The sequence below is a fragment of the Hyla sarda genome, chromosome 2, assembly GCF_029499605.1.
Source record: "Hyla sarda isolate aHylSar1 chromosome 2, aHylSar1.hap1, whole genome shotgun sequence".
Classification (NCBI taxonomy): Eukaryota; Metazoa; Chordata; class Amphibia; order Anura; family Hylidae; genus Hyla; species Hyla sarda.
Window position 1 is genome coordinate 15,318,623 of NC_079190.1, and position 16,993 is coordinate 15,335,615.

The following is a 16,993-nucleotide window of genomic DNA, read 5'->3' on the forward strand; positions in this document are numbered from 1 at the left end:
TCGAGTTCACGATATTTCGCGAATATATAGACTAATATTCGCAAACTTCATGTATTTGTTATATTCGCATATTCACATACTCGCGTATTCGAGGAAGAAAACAGTGAGGGGGTGGGCAACTTTACTATTGGTTGCTAGGGTTGTTGTTGATAATCTCTGACAAGTGTATTTGCATCATTCTAATTGGCCCACAAGTTAAAAGAAAGAATATGCGCATATGTGGAAAAAAGGTGAATATTCGTAATTTTGAATATATAGCGAATATATTCGCAATATTCGTGAATTCACAAATTTACGATATTAGCGATAAAATTCGAAATGCAAATATTCGCGCCCAACACTACTCACACTGGGCCCGGTGTAGATGGGTTGGCACCTTTTTCGCCAAAAGGTAGTCCAACAGATCCCTCATAACTCGACTTTCATCTTGGAGAGTCTTCCAGGTATACAGGTCTTCTTTAATCTTTTTGGACCTGGGTTTACCATCCATGAGGGCGGTCACAACGTTCTGGTTCACAAACCGTTGATAAAATTGGGGCATCTCCACGTCTTCCCACACGTCTTCGACAGGTGGTTCTTCGCGGGGGGTCATCCTAGACAGTACATCGGCATTGACGTTAGACTTACCGCTTCTGTACTTGATGGTGAAGTTGAAATTAGGGAATCTGGAAGCCCAATGCCGTACGATGGCACCCAACTTGGCAGTGTTTAGGTGGGCCAACGGGTTATTATCCGTGTAGACAGTGAATGGCGTAACAGACAAATAATCTTCAAACTTTTCTGTCACAGCCAATACCAGGGCAAGAAGTTCCAATTTGAATGAGGTGTAGTTGGCATCGTTCTTCTCTGCTCCTCGCAGGTTACAACTGGCATAGGCAACTACTCGCTCTTGTCCTTCCAAGACTTGGGACAGGATGGCTCCCAGACCTTCAAAACTGGCATCAGTACATAGCTGGAATGGCTGACTGTAGTCTGGATACGCCAAGATGGGTGGTTCTGTCAGTAGGCGTTTAAGAGCTCGGAATGCTGTCTCTTGCCCTACGGCCCATTAAACAGGTAGTCTTCCATTGTAATTCTCCTTCGCTGTACCCCGTAAGAGAGCATTGAGGGGTTCTGCAATTTGAGCGAAAAGTGGAATGAAGTGGTGGTAGTAGCCGGCAAATCCCAAGAAGCTCCTGACATCATTCACTGTGCGTGGGGTAGGCCAGTTCTTGACAGCTTCCACCTTTTCAGGATGGGGCTGGACTCCCTCTCTGCTGACAACATGACCCAAGTAATGGACCTGAGGTTTAAGCAAGTGACACTTTGATGGTTTGATCTTCAACCCATGCTTAATCAGGACTTGAAAGACGTCTGACAGATGACTGAGGTGTTCCTGGTAGTGAGTACAGGTCTGGAATATATATGACAGGATATAACGAAATGGATCAGTACAGGATAAGTAATGAAATGTATGGACACAGTGACCCCAACAGCAGAATAGTGAGTACAGCTCTGGAGTATAATACAGGATATAACTCAGGATCAGTACAGGATAAGTAATGTAATGTATGGACACAGTGACCCCAACAGCAGAATAGTGAGTACAGCTCTGGAGTATAATACAGGATATAACTCAGGATCAGTACAGTATAAGTAATGTAATGTATGTACACAGTGACCTCACCAGCAGAATAGTGAGTACAGCTCTGGAGTATAATACAGGATATAACTCAGGATCAGTACAGGATAAGTAGTGTAATGTATGTACACAGTGACCCCACCAGCAGAATAGTGAGTACAGTTCATGAGTATAATACGGGATATAACTCACGATCAGTACAGGATAAGTAATGTAATGTATGTACACAGTGACCTCACCAGCAGAATAGTGAGTGCAGCTCTGGAGTATAATACAGGATATAACTCTGGATCAGTACAGGATAAGTAATGTAATGTATGTACACAGTGACCTCACCAGCAGAATAGTGAGTACAGCTCTGGAGTATAATATAGGATATAACTCAGAATCAGTACAGGATAAGTAATGTAATGTAATGTACACAGTGACCCCACCAGCAGAATAGTGAGTACAGCTCTGGAGTATAATACAGGATATAACTCAGGATCAGTACAGGATAAGTAATGTAATGTATGTACACAGTGACCTCACCAGCAGAATAGTGAGTACAGCTCTGGAGTATAATACAGGATATAACTCAGGATCAGTACAGGATCAGCAATGTAATGTATGTACACAGTGACCCCCCAGCCAAGACAAGACACAGTGGGGGAGATTTATCAATGTCAGTGTGAGGTAGAAATCATTTAACCCCTTAATGACGCAGGGTATTTTCCTCATCACCTTCTAAAAATCATAACGCTTCCAATTCTGCACCTAAAAATCCATATTATGGCTTATTTTTTGCGCCACCAATTCTACTTTGCTGTGACATTAGTCATTTTACCCAAAAATCCACGGCGAAGTGGAAAAAACAAATCGTGCGACAAAACTGAAGAAAAAAATGCAATTTTGTAACTTTTGGGGGCTACCGTTTCTACGCAGTGCATTTTCAGGTAAAAATGTTACCTTCTCTTTATTCTGTAGGTCCATACGGTTAAAATGATCCCCTACTTATATAGATTTGATTTTGTCGTACTTCTGGAAAAAATCATAACTACATGCAGGAAAATTTATACATTTAAAAATGTCATCTTCTGACCCTATAACTTTTTTATTTTTCCACATATGGGGAAGTTTGAGGGCTCATTTTTTTGTGCCGTGATCTGAAGTTTTATTGGTATCATTTTTGTTTTGATCAGACTTTTTGCAAATTTTTTTATGGTATAAAAAGTGACCAAAAATACGCTATTTTGGACTTTGGAATTTTTTTATGTGTATGCCATAGACTGTTTAATTACTATTATATTTTTATAGTTCGGACATTTACGCACGCGGCGATACCACATATGTTTATTTTTATTTACACTGTTTTATTTTTTTTATAGGGAAAAGGGGGGTGATTCTAACTTTTATTATGGAAGGGGTTAAATGATCTTTATTAACACTTTATTTTCCCATAGGGGGCTATAACATTGCACTCACTGATCTTCTACACAGATCACTGTCTGGCAACAGCCGGGTATCGATCGGTGTTATCGCCGCTCGACTGCTCCTGCCTGGATCTCAGGCCTGGAGCAGTCATTCGGTGATCGGACAGCGAGGAGGCAGGTAGGGACCCTCCAGCTGTTCAGCAAGCTGTTCGGGTCACCGTGATTTCATCGCGGCGGTCCCGAACAGCTCCACTGAGTTAACCGGCACAGTTTACTTTCGCTTTATTCGCGGCAATCAACTTTGATCGCTGCATCTGAAGGGTTAATACCGGGCATCACCGCGATCGGTGATGTCCGGTATTAGCCGCGGTCCCCGCCCATTGATAGCCGCCGGGAACGACGCGATATGACACGGGGTCAGCGCGTGACCGTTCTATCGCGGGAGCCCGCTCATGACGTCATATAGCGGGAAGGGGTTAAACCATGTCTGTGCAAAATGTTTCAACCGTGCGCAAGCTTGATGATAAATTTTGCTCAAACATTGACATTCCTTCATGTTTCTACCGTCTGACACATTCGTACGTGTACTCCTCGGTGTTCTACATTTGCGCAAAATCTGTTGCCTTTGCGTAAAGTTTTAATATCTAAACAAAAATGCGTAATTAGTAAGTGTGTGAAGCATTTTTCTTTCTACGGTACACGAGGACGTAGAGAACATCGGAAAATATTCCATCAAAAAAGGCGCACAAAAAAAGACGCAATGAAACTCACTGCGCAAATTGTTGCGCAAAGAAAAAAATACACAAGAAAAAGGGGTAAACTCAATGATAAATCTCCCCCGGTATGTATAAAATGGGCACATGATAGAGGCCTTGTTGTTAACCAATAGTTTCCCAAGGTTTTTGTGTAGTGACATCTGGTGGTGGGAAGAGAACATATACATCATGAGGGAGATTTATCAAAACCTGTTCAGAGGAAAAGTACCCCAGTTGCCCATAGCAACCAATCAGATTACTGCTTTCATTTTGGACAGGCCCTTTTTAAAATGAAAGCAGTGATCTGATTGGTTGCTATGGGCAACTGGGGTTCTTTTCCTCTGAACAGGTTTTGATAAATCTCCCTCATGATGTATATGTTCTCTTCCCACCACCAGATGTCACTACACAAAAACCTTGGGAAACAATTGGTTAACAACAAGGCCTCTATCATGTGCCCATTTTATACATACCGGGGGAGATTTATCATTGAGTTTACCCCTTTTTCTTGTGTATTTTTTTTTTTTTGCACAACAATTTGCGCAGTGAGTTTCATTGCGTCTTTTTTTGTGCGCCTTTTTTGATGGAATATTTTCCGATGTTCTCTACGTCCTCGTGTACCGTAGAAAGAAAAATGCTTCACACACTGATTTACTAATTACGCATTTTTGTTTAGATATTAAAACTTTACGCAAAGGCAACAGGTTTTGCGCAAATGTAGAACACCGAGGAGTACACGTACGAATGTGTCAGACGGTAGAAACGTGAAGGAATGTCAATGTTTGAGCAAAATTTATCATCAAGCTTGCGCACGGTTGAAACATTTTGCACAGACATGGTTTAACCCCTTCCCGCTATATGACGTCATGAGCGGGCTCCCGCGATAGAACGGTCACGCGCTGACCCCGTGTCATATCGCGTCGTTCCCGGCGGCTTTCAATGGCCGGGGACCGCGGCTAATACTGCACAAGTTTTGATAAATCTCCGCCATTGAGAAGACAAACAACATGAGAAGTATATTGAAGTATATTCACATCACAGTCATTTTGTCTACCTTTTATCGTACCTGTTATGTGTCACCGTATATAAAGCCGTAGCTCTAGACTACAGGACAATATCTCATTGGCGGAGTACACACGGTGGATTATTTGGCAGGCGCTCCGCACACATCACCTTGAGGTGTCTGATAACGGCGCTAGGACGTGCGCTCACAGTCTGTTCCTTCACGCCATTCTCCAGCCTTATTATTTTAACCCAACCACACGTGAAGAAAGGGATTCTGAGCATAGGGTTATGTTATACTGTGGTGTCGGGGTGCGAAGTAAGGTGTAGGGGCAGATGGTGTTGCCCAGGGGTAGATGGTGTTAACCCCGTAGTGTTCGTGACGCCAGGGCGTGGTTTTAACCGAGAACCACCTGAACGGTAGCGCCGCTAGTCCTAGTTTAGGAAGGGCAAATAATACTCCAAGGCCAGGTCAGGGTTAATGGTAGCTTTACTGAGGTAGACAGATGGTACAGTGTTTACAGCTCGGCCAGGATCCCAGAGAGGTGACCCAGTAACACAGGGGACCTCGCAGCTTGCTGGGACTTGCAGTGACTTGGACAGACTTTAGGACAGCCACACTGACTATAATAGACTTGACTGAAGATAGTGACAGCAGACAGAGATGACTTGATTTACTTACTTGTGGCTGTAATTTAGGCTTGAGGCCTCCAGATGTGCTGGACACTGGATCTGAGACGTCTGGACTGGACTTGACCGCAGCAGAAAGTGAATCACGAGAGAGAGATTGTAGTACCTCCCCCTCTTATAAAGGGGGGCTGAGCAAGGAGCCCATAGGCTAGCTGTGGGTCATCTGATCACCTGGTGTTCTCTGGGTAACAAAACATGTGACTTTAACATGTGACAAACATTATCATGTGATCATTAACCATGTGACCCTATCAAAGGTCCTTTACATTCAATGTACAACTAATTACCGTATTTTTCGCCCTATAGGACGCACCGGCATATAAGACGCACCCAATTTTAAAGGTGCAAAATCTAGAGAAAAAAAAGATTCTGCACCCAACAGTGACCTTCAACCTGCGGACCTCCAGATGTTGCAAAACTACAACTCCCAGCATGCCCGGACAGCCGTTGGCTGTCCGGGCATGCTGAGAGTTGCAGTTTTGCAACTTCTGGAGGTTTGCAGGTTGAAGACCACTGCATAGGAGGGAATACTCACGTGTCCCCACCGATCCGGACCTGTCACCGCTGCCCTGGATGTCGCTCCATCACTGTCGCCGCGTCCCCGACGCTACGGACGTCTTCTTCCCCGGGATCCACGCTCTCCGTTGCCGTCATCCCGTCGCTACGCATGCCGCTCCTATTGGATGACGGGACGGCGTGCGCGACGACGTGATGACGTCGAAGGAGAGTGCCCGCCATGCAGGGGATCCCGGCACGGAGCAGACACCGAGGAGGCAGGTAAGGGCCCTGCCGGTGTCCTGTAAGCTGTTCGGGACGCCGCGATTTCACCGCGGCGGTTCCTAACAGCCCGACTGAGCAGCCGGGTTACTGTCACTTTCGCTTCAGACCCGGCGGTCAGCTTTGATCGCCGCGTCTGAAGGGTTAATACAGGGCATCACCGCGATCCTGTATTAGCCGCGGGTCCCGGCCGTTGATGGTCGCAGGGACCGACCCGATAGGTGTGTATTCGCCGTATAAGACGCACCAACTTTTCCCCCCCAGAAAAAGTGCGTCTTATACAGCGAAAAATACGGTACATTATGGGTGAACACTGCAGGTGAGCCCTGAGGATGTACAGGGACTCAACCAGACAGGACTGTAGGATGATGTCCTATACTGGGACATCACAATACCATCACCATTACTGTGGTTTTTTTTTACGTCTATGCCGACATCTGACTTTACAGGCCCAAAATGGGGGGCTGCACTTGGTCACGACATGTTCCCTTTTAAGTGCCAATAGATGATGTTTCTCTATGGAGATCCAATTGTATATACAGGGGGATTCAAAAAAGACGGTGCAAAATGATATCCTTCATAACCGAGAGAACATAATACGGATTTATTACCATGAGAAGACGCAAGTTTTATCTATACAGTACAGTGATTTCCATTGGTGACACGGCAGATGTCTAGGTCGTAGTCCAGTTCTGTACAGCATCTCCTCAGATATGGACTCCAGTGTGTCAGTGATTTGTGGTCTCGGGTTAGTCACATCCTGTGAATGGGGGGTCAGATGCAAAAAAGATACCGGCCATGCAAATTTGCATTGTTAATTATATGCATGACATCACAGGATACACATTTGCGGTGGAAATTTTGTCCTATTCTGACCCCTATTACTTTCTTATTTCTCCTTATACGGGCCTGTATGAGGCTCATTTTTTGCACCCCAATCTGTAATTTTTAACAGTACCCTATTGGTTTTGATGTGACTTTTTGATCCTTATTTGTTTTTTGTTTTTTTTAGCAAATTCGGGAGTTGCAGTTAGTTACTAACTACAACTCCCAGCATGCCCTGATACAGCCTGTGGCTCAGCAGCTGCCTCAAATGAAAACTACAACTCCCAGCACATTGGACTGTATAGTATAGGTCAGTGTTTCCCAACCAGGGGTTCCTCCAGCTGTTGCAAAACTACAACTCCCAGCATGCCCGGACAGCCAACGGCTGTCCGGGCATGTTGGGAGTTGTAGTTTTGGAACAGCTGGAGGCTCTCTCGTTGGGAAAAACTGTTATAGCATATGGGGCAACATTCCGGGAGTTGGAGGATTGGTTGGATAAATACCGGCCATTGCATTGCCGGTATTTTTAATATAAGGCTGAGGCTGGAGGCATTGTGTGTGGGTGAGGCTGGAGGCATTGTGTGTGGGTAAGGCTGGAGGCATTGTGTGTGGGTGAGGCTGGAGGCATTGTGTGTGGGTAAGGCTGGAGGCATTGTGTGTCGGTGAGGCTGGAGGCATTGTGTGTCGGTGAGGCTGGAGGCATTGTGTGTGGGTAAGGCTGGAGGCATTGTGTGTGGGTAAGGCTGGAGGCATTGTGTGTGGGTGAGGCTGGAGGCATTGTGTGTGGGTAAGGCTGGGGGCATTGTGTGTGGGTGAGGCTGGAGGCATTGTGTGTGGGTAAGGCTGGGGGCATTGTGTGTGGGTGAGGCTGGAGGCATTGTGTGTGGGTGAGGCTGGAGGCATTGTGTGTGGGTAAGGCTGGAGGCATTGTGTGTGGGTGAGGCTGGAGGCATTGTGTGTGGGTGAGGCTGGAGGCATTGTGTGTGGGTGAGGCTGGAGGCATTGTGTGTGGGTAAGGCTGGGGGCATTGTGTGTGGGTGAGGCTGGAGGCATTGTGTGTGGGTGAGGCTGGAGGCATTGTGTGTGGGTGAGGCTGGAGGCATTGTGTGTGGGTGAGGCTGGAGGCATTGTGTGTGGGTGAGGCTGGAGGCATTGTGTGTGGGTAAGGCTGGAGGCATTGTGTGTGGGTGAGGCTGGAGGCATTGTGTGTGGGTGAGGCTGGAGGCATTGTGTGTGGGTGAGGCTGGAGGCATTGTGTGTGGGTGAGGCTGGAGGCATTGTGTGTGGGTGAGGCTGGAGGCATTTGTAGGTGAGGCTGGAAGCATTGTGTGTGTGGGGAAGGCTGGAGGAATACGGGGAATATGGGGAAAAGGGGAGGATAATGCTGGAAAAGTGCAGAGCCTAATATGTTTATGTTGCAGGTTCTGCCCTGAAGAGCCTGTGGAAGAGATCATCACGATGTCCTGGGCCAGGTGGGGAAGAAAAGAAAAAGAGAATGACTCTGATCAGTAAATATGTCATTAGTGAGTTGCATATAGCAGTACTGTAATCTACATAACAAACACTTAAAAAAATTATTCGGTAGGGGTGGCCCAAATGGGGGGGTGGGGGAGGGGGGGGGGAAAATCTTCTGTTTTTGCCTCGGGCGCAAAAAGGAGCTAGCTATAGCTGTGCTTCAGTCTATTGTGTATCCCCAGCTTTAGATAATAAAAAAAAAAACTTTTTTTTCACCTTTTTTAACATACCTTAAAGGACATTTGTAGTATGTTCCATCATTATTGACAGGCCGCCCAGTTCATCTCATGATCTTGTTAAATGTTATAATCCTCCCAGTTCACTGCCCCCATCATGATAAACCACCCCCTGCCTTTATTTTTAATATTTTTAGGTTTTCTGTCTTGATATTGCTCTGTATTTTCTGCTCAGTCTCAGTCAGATTCACAGACTGGGAAGGGGCGTTCCCCAGCAGGCGTGACATCATCTGAAGCCATACAGAGGAGAACTTCCTCCCTCACTCTGCTACACACAGTCCAGAGAAGTTCAGTGTGAGATGAGCTATGATTGGCTAAGGCTGCACACACCCCCCTCAACACTCCAGACTGGATTTCCTGATTTTGGACTTCTGCCAGGCCAACAGGAGTCCAAAGTTTGTGCAAGAGATGGGGGGAAATGTGCTCTGGATATGTAGAGAGACACCTAGTGGCAGCTTTTTTTGAACACAAATAAAACATAGAAAACTTAATTTTATAATTTTTTTATCAAAGTACATTAGAAAGATTTTTTATTTACCATAAGGAGTGCAATAGCAAAAAATGTTTTAATGATAGTACCAATTTAAGGAAAAATTATAAGAATTGTGCATTTCGGCTGCTGTCACATAATGCAGAGTGAAGACAAACTTATCCATCTAAAAAAAAAAAAAAAAAAAGAAAAAGCTTTAAAAAAAAGTTCAAAAGTCAAGTTAAAAAATCCACAAATAAAGTCCATGATGAACGGCCAGTGACCGCGGACAGTATAGAATTGTCCGGGGTATAAAGGGCTACATACATCTCTGCTTGTTTATGAGGTCGAGGCGAGACTTTACAATGCCTCCTTTATGTCCGCGGCTATTGTGGCAGCCATGTTTATTGAAGGGTTAATCCAAATAAAAATCTTTTGTGTCTGGAAACACAAGAGAAAGACATTGCTGACAGTCCTGTGTCCCGGAGCCTGTATTGTCTTTGGGGTCAGCGCTGATCAGCCCAACACACGCACAAAAAGAAAAAAAGCTCAAAGTGTGCCTGTCCCTTTAAACGCATATATTGCTTAGTAATTGACTCATAGGACACAAAAGGTCTTCGGGTTCAGTAAGTTCTTGTTTTGCCAAATCGGAGATGACCAACCATGGGTTAGGACAATACAAAATAAAATCTTCAATGTTATTGGACAATTAAAATGTCCAATTGGCTGAAGTATTAGAAGTTTACCAAATTATTGACGTCATATTATACATTGCCTCTAGAGGGAGCACTCTGCGCACCATGCTAAGTCACCCCCAGTTCCTCTATCTGCCTGATCAGGGGAGTCACCATGGTAAGTCACCCCCAGTTCCTCCATCACATGCCTGGGGAGGTGCATAGGCCACATTAGCCACGTCAAAAGTTGTTGATCGCACCGGGTCTTACTCCTTACACCCGCTGCACTGCGATCGTGGGTTATTAGCTGGGGAAGCGGGCGGCATGCAATGCGGCCCGCTTCCCCAGCTAATAAGTCACAATCGCAACGGGTCTCAGGAGCTCAGTACGTTCAACAAGTTTTGACACGTCCGATCGACGTGTCAAAAGTTGTTTTTGATGACAATATCACTTTTTTTATTCATATTTTATTTATAAAAAAAAAAAAAAAAAAAAAAAGAATTTACATGGATCTACAAAAGGAACATACAATGCAATACCTCAATATAGGCACCCTAAAAACATACATATATGAATTTTGTTTTTTCTTTAGTCCGCCCAGGCCACAGGAGAAAAAACCAAAATAATAATAAAACAAGAACAAAACTTTTTACTAGCTTTTTTTGGAGGAATTAGCCAAAAATTCTTCGTACCCCCTCATTTTACAAAATTGTTCTAATGATCTAAAACTAGCGGTTTCTCGGAAAACCAGGTCCCCATTATTAACATCTTAGCAACCCAAACATTTTTTTTTTGCCTCTGCAAGTTGGTGTTATTTCAGCACCTATACTTAAAGAGTACCTATCATGATCTAAACTCTCCCTATCCCCCCCCCCCCCCTCTGTTCCTAACTCTCACTGACACTATCCCTGTGTTTCTTTTCATTCAAAACCCCCTCTTTCTACCTGATTTATTGTCTTCTTGGCTGCTCATTCAGCTGTCCCAGTGTGAGGGAGGAAGGGGGCGTGGCTCAGCATAGAGGCTGTGAACACAGCAGCTGGCAGCTCTGAATCTTCTCCTCTCTGTTTACAACTGCATGTGCAGAGAGAAGAAAGATGGGAGGTCCGATAGTAAAATGAACGAGGGCATGCAGTAAGGCAGAGTCAGGAGTATGCTCTGCTGTGCTATGAGCACAGTGCTGGCTCCTGCCAGAGAGGCAGGGAGCAGTGCTGAGCTTGTCTGTGTCCCGGCTGCAGTCTGAGATTTAGGACTCCAGCTTGAGTCTGAAATCTATAAAAAAAAAAAAGGCTTGCGGCCAGGACTGGTAGGGAGACCCCCAGTGGTCATTTTTTCAAAGTGGAAAATTAAATAGAAAGAAGCATATTTTTTAATAACATGCTAATGGAAAGTTATTCTGCATACATTAATCTATAATATATCAAAAGTTTTTTTTATTGATGAAAGGTACCCTTTAATGACTGCATGGTGGCATTATTTGAGCACTGTATGTTGGCAGTATTTTAATTATGTGTAGTGGTATTATTTCAGCACTGTATGTTGGTATCATTGTATACTGGTATGATCTGAGCACTGTAAGGCAGTATTATTTGATCCCTTGGTATTATTTAAGGTATGCATGGTGGTATTATTATAACACTGTATGCTGGGAATATTAAAACACTATATGGTAGTATTTTATGAACACAGTTACGGTATTATGTGAGCACTTTTTATGGTGGTATTATTTGGTCTTTGCAATTTGGTATTATTTTAGCACTGTATGCTGGTAATATATCAACACATATTGCAGTATTATTTAGGCACTGTATGGCGGTATTATTTGGTCTCTACATGATGGTATTATTTTAGAACTGTATTGTACTATTCTTTAAGCAGTATATAGCGGTTTTATTTGGTCTGTAAATGTTGACATTCTATCAGCACTTTATGCTGTTAAAGGAGCTATCGTGCTATCATCCAACCGCTGGGACCTCCGCAATCTCCTGCACAGGACCCTGGCCCTCTCCCCGGGAAACGGAGCGTGTTGACCCCCGCACAAAATGATGGCTGACACGCCCCTCCATGTATCTTTAAGGGAGAGACGGAGATAGCTGAATGCACTGTGTGGTACCACGGGGTGTTAGGAGAAATACCTTATCGCTTCGTGATGCCAGGGCACCGTTATCCTATACACGGTCCGAGGTTGGAGACCGCTTCTCCTGGGCAAGAAACGGGGAGTAAATGAACACACTGATGTCAGGTTACAGATAACTGTCTTTACTGAGCTGGGTGCAGAGGGTATTACACATACAGTTGGGACGTGCCTCGCTGGGACTTGTGGTGCTTACACCAAACGGATTAATACTGACTTGTAAGATGAGTAGCTGACATCAAAGAGGAATCCAAATAAAACGTAAGTTTTTATTATATCCGGATTAGAATAAGTCCATATGAAGAACGTGGTCAGCTTGTCTTACGCATTTCAGATGTCGCTTCTTCACATGACTCACATGACAAATTTTTCTTTGACTTTGACGCTGTATCCCTTTTATTTTTATACTGTTATATGTGTGGATAACATACAATATGGCGCTTATACTGTATAGTATATATTGTCGGTGGGTGCAGCACAGGCTATGGCCCGGGCTACGCCTTCAAAGCTCCCATAGATGTAAAGTTTGGGGATCTGGGTGTATGCGATGCGTAAGAAAAACATAAAAACACAACCATAAAAATAAGATGAAAAAGAAACAAACTAAATTTTGCCGGAATTTCTCTCATTTCTCTCTCTGTGACTCTATGATGATCTCCAGCCCGCCACTTCCCGGAACGCAGCTTGTTACCATTGAGCAGGACTCTGAATTATGACCTTGTAAAAGAAATATGTCTGTTGCGACATCCGGATCTCTGGGTGACAATTGGTCCAGGAAATAATGAAGTCCAGTAATAGGTTTAAACCTGCGAAGGAACAGATGTGAATGAGGACTACGGAGGAAGGTTGGAGGCGATCCTACTACTGACACATGACGCTCACTTACCACCGAGCACCTACATATAGTCACTAAAGTCTATGATCTGAATCACACGTGGTAATGAAGAAACCCAGGAAAGAGATGGAATGTGGAGCTGTGAAACATAAAACACAATATAAATTATATATTAAAATTTTTTCATTCCAAAAAAACCTTTGTTCTAAAACAAAATACAATACTCACTAAGAAATATAGGAAAGACAGAATAATGGGATGGGATCTGAGTGGGTTTGAGGATTGTGGAACCAAACAATGAAGCTGCATCACTAGGACAGTAATCTCTCTAAAGGTATTGTCATATAGAGATACATGAAGGTTTTCTTATCTACATGTTTTCTCTCAAATCCTTTCCATTATGCCTGGCTGTATATACAAGATAAATATTACTTCATCAGCACCAACACCTATAATACTGCTTCCTATGTACACGAATATAACTACTATAATACTGCCTCCAATATACAAGAATATAACTACTATAATACTGCCTCCTGTATACAAGAATATAACTACTATAATACTGCTCCTATATACAAGAATATAACTACTATAATACTGCCTAATATATACAAGAATATAACTACTATAATACTGCTCCTATATACAAGAATATAACTACTATAATACTGCCTCCTGTATACAAGAATATAACTATTATAATACTGCTCCTATATACAAGAATATAACTACTATAATACTGCCCCTATATACAAGAATATAACTACTATAACACTGCTCCTATATACAAGGATATAACTACTATAATACTGCTCCTATATACAAGAATACTGCTCCTATGTACAAGACTATAACTACTATAATACTGCTCCTATATACAAGAATATAACTACTATAATACTGCCTAATATATACAAGAATATAACTACTATAATACTGCTCCTATATACAAGAATATAACTACTATAATACTGCCTCCTGTATACAAGAATATAACTACTATAATACTGCCCCTATATACAAGAATATAACTACTATAATACTGCCCCTATATACAAGAATATAACTACTATAATACTGCTCCTATATACAAGGATATAACTACTATAATACTGCTCCTATATACAAGAATATAACTACTATAATACTGCTCCTATGTACAAGAATATAACTACTATAATGTGGAGGGGAGATAGAGAGATAGGACCGCACCGCGGTCACCCACAATATCTGGGAGTGTATGCACTGTAACAGGGGAAGTCGGAGGTATGGGGCGGGGTGGTGCAAGAAAGCAGGAGAGAACAATGTCCAAAATATCAAAGTGAGAAAAAGGTTGCTTCTGCACTCACCCTTCTTGCGCTGTGTCACTGAGTTAGTCCATGTACGGCCGGCCGCTGTACGGGAGATGATACGGAGAGATCGCTACAGCCGGAGCTGAGCGGTGACAGCTACGAGCTCGTTTCGCGGTTAAAACCGCTTCTTCGGGCCTCACTAAGGCCCGAAGAAGCGGTTTTAACCGCGAAACGAGCTCGTAGCTGTCACCGCTCAGCTCCGGCTGTAGCGATCTCTCCGTATCATCTCCCGTACAGCGGCCGGCCGTACATGGACTAACTCAGTGACACAGCGCAAGAAGGGTGAGTGCAGAAGCAACCTTTTTCTCACTTTGATATTTATAACTACTATAATACTGCTCCTATATACAAGAATATAACTACTATAATACTGCTCCTATGTACAAGAATATAACTACTATAATACTGCTCCTATATATACAAGAATATAACTACTATAATACTGCTCCTATATACAAGAATATAACTACTATAATACTGCTCCTATATACAAGAATATAACTACTATAATACTGCCTCCTATATACAAGAATATAACTACTATAATACTGCTCCTATATACAAGAATATAACTACTATAATACTGCCTCCTGTATACAAGAATATAACTACTATAATACTGCCCCTATATACAAGAATATAACTACTATAATACTGCCCCTATATACAAGAATATAACTACTATAATACTGCTCCTATATACAAGGATATAACTACTGTTACGCCGAGCGCTCCGGGTCCCCGCTCCTCCCCGGAGCGCTCGCTTCACTCCCTCCGCTGCAGCGCTCCGGTCACGTCCTCTGACCCGGGGCGCTGCGATCCCGCTGCCAGCCGGGATGCGATTCGCGATGCGGGTAGCGCCCGCTCGCGATGCGCACCCCGGCTCCCCTACCTGACTCGCTCCCCGTCTGTTCTGTCCCGGCGCGCGCGGCCCCGCTCCCTAGGGCGCGCGCGCGCCGGGTCTCTGCGATTTAAAGGGCCACTGCGCCGCTGATTGGCGCAGTGGTTCCAATTAGGGTTTTCACCTGTGCACTTCCCTATATTACCTCACTTCCCTTGCACTCCCTTGCCGGATCTTGTTGCCTTAGTGCCAGTGAAAGCGTTCCTTGTGTGTTCCTTGCCTGTGTTTCCAGACCTTCTGCCGTTGCCCCTGACTACGATCCTTGCTGCCTGCCCCGACCTTCTGCTACGTCCGACCTTGCTTCTGCCTACTCCCTTGTACCGCGCCTATCTTCAGCAGCCAGAGAGGTGAGCCGTTGCTAGTGGATACGACCTGGTCACTACCGCCGCAGCAAGACCATCCCGCTTTGCGGCGGGCTCTGGTGAAAACCAGTAGTGGCTTAGAACCGGTCCACTAGCACGGTCCACGCCAATCCCTCTCTGGCACAGAGGGTCCACTACCTGCCAGCCGGCATCGTGACAGTAGATCCGGCCATGGATCCCGCTGAAGTTCCTCTGCCAGTTGTCGCTGACCTCACCACGGTGGTCGCCCAGCAGTCACAACAGATAGCGCAACAAGGCCAACAGCTGTCTCAACTGACCGTTATGCTACAACAGTTGCTACCACAGCTTCAGCAGTCATCTCCTCCGCCAGCTCCTGCACCTCCTCCGCAGCGAGTGGCCGCTCCTGGGATACGCTTATCCTTGCCGGATAAATTTGATGGGGACTCTAAGTTTTGCCGTGGCTTTCTTTCCCAATGTTCCCTGCATCTGGAGATGATGTCGGACCTGTTTCCCACTGAAAGGTCTAAGGTGGCTTTCGTAGTCAGTCTTCTGTCCGGAAAAGCCCTGTCATGGGCCACACCGCTCTGGGACCGCAATGACCCCGTCACTGCCTCTGTACACTCCTTCTTCTCGGAAATCCGAAGTGTCTTTGAGGAACCTGCCCGAGCCTCTTCTGCTGAGACTGCCCTGTTGAACCTGGTCCAGGGTAATTCTTCCGTTGGCGAGTATGCCGTACAATTCCGTACACTTGCTTCAGAATTGTCCTGGAATAATGAGGCCCTCTGCGCGACCTTCAAAAAAGGCCTATCCAGCAACATTAAAGATGTTCTGGCCGCACGAGAAATTCCTGCTAATCTACATGAACTTATTCACCTAGCCACTCGCATTGACATGCGTTTTTCTGAAAGGCGTCAGGAACTCCGCCAAGATATGGACTCTGTTCGCACGAGGCGTTTCGTCTCCTCGGCTCCTCTCTCCTCTGGTCCCCTGCAATCTGTTCCTGTGCCTCCCGCCGTGGAGGCTATGCAGGTCGACCGGTCTCGCCTGACACCTCAAGAGAGGACACGACGCCGTATGGAGAACCTCTGCCTGTACTGTGCTAGTACCGAACACTTCCTGAGGGATTGTCCTATCCGTCCTCCCCGCCTGGAAAGACGTACGCTGACTCCGCACAAAGGTGAGACAGTCCTTGATGTCTACTCTGCTTCTCCACGTCTTACTGTGCCTGTGCGGATGTCTGCCTCTGCCTTCTCCTTCTCTACAGTGGCCTTCTTGGACTCTGGATCTGCAGGAAATTTTATTTTGGCCTCTCTCGTCAACAGGTTCAACATCCCGGTGACCAGTCTCGCCAGACCCCTCTACATCAATTGTGTAAATAATGAAAGATTGGACTGTACCATACGTTTCCGCACGGAGCCCCTTCTTATGAGCATCGGATCTCATCATGAGAGGATTGAACTTTTGGTCCTCCC

The 16,993-nt window shown here is 44.9% G+C and overlaps 1 long non-coding RNA gene across 2 annotated transcripts in view; it reads right to left on the reverse strand.

Annotated features, from left to right (window-relative positions):
• Positions 1 to 12,230: 12,230 nt before the first annotated feature.
• Positions 12,231 to 16,993, reverse strand: part of LOC130357585 (uncharacterized) — a 31,410-nt gene continuing 26,647 nt past the window's right edge. For both annotated transcript variants that reach the window (XR_008889179.1, XR_008889180.1), the window contains 2 exons: positions 12,994 to 13,081; positions 12,231 to 12,913 (listed from right to left, as the gene is read on the reverse strand). This is a non-coding gene — a long non-coding RNA (uncharacterized LOC130357585). The remainder of the gene's footprint in view (positions 12,914 to 12,993; positions 13,082 to 16,993) is intronic.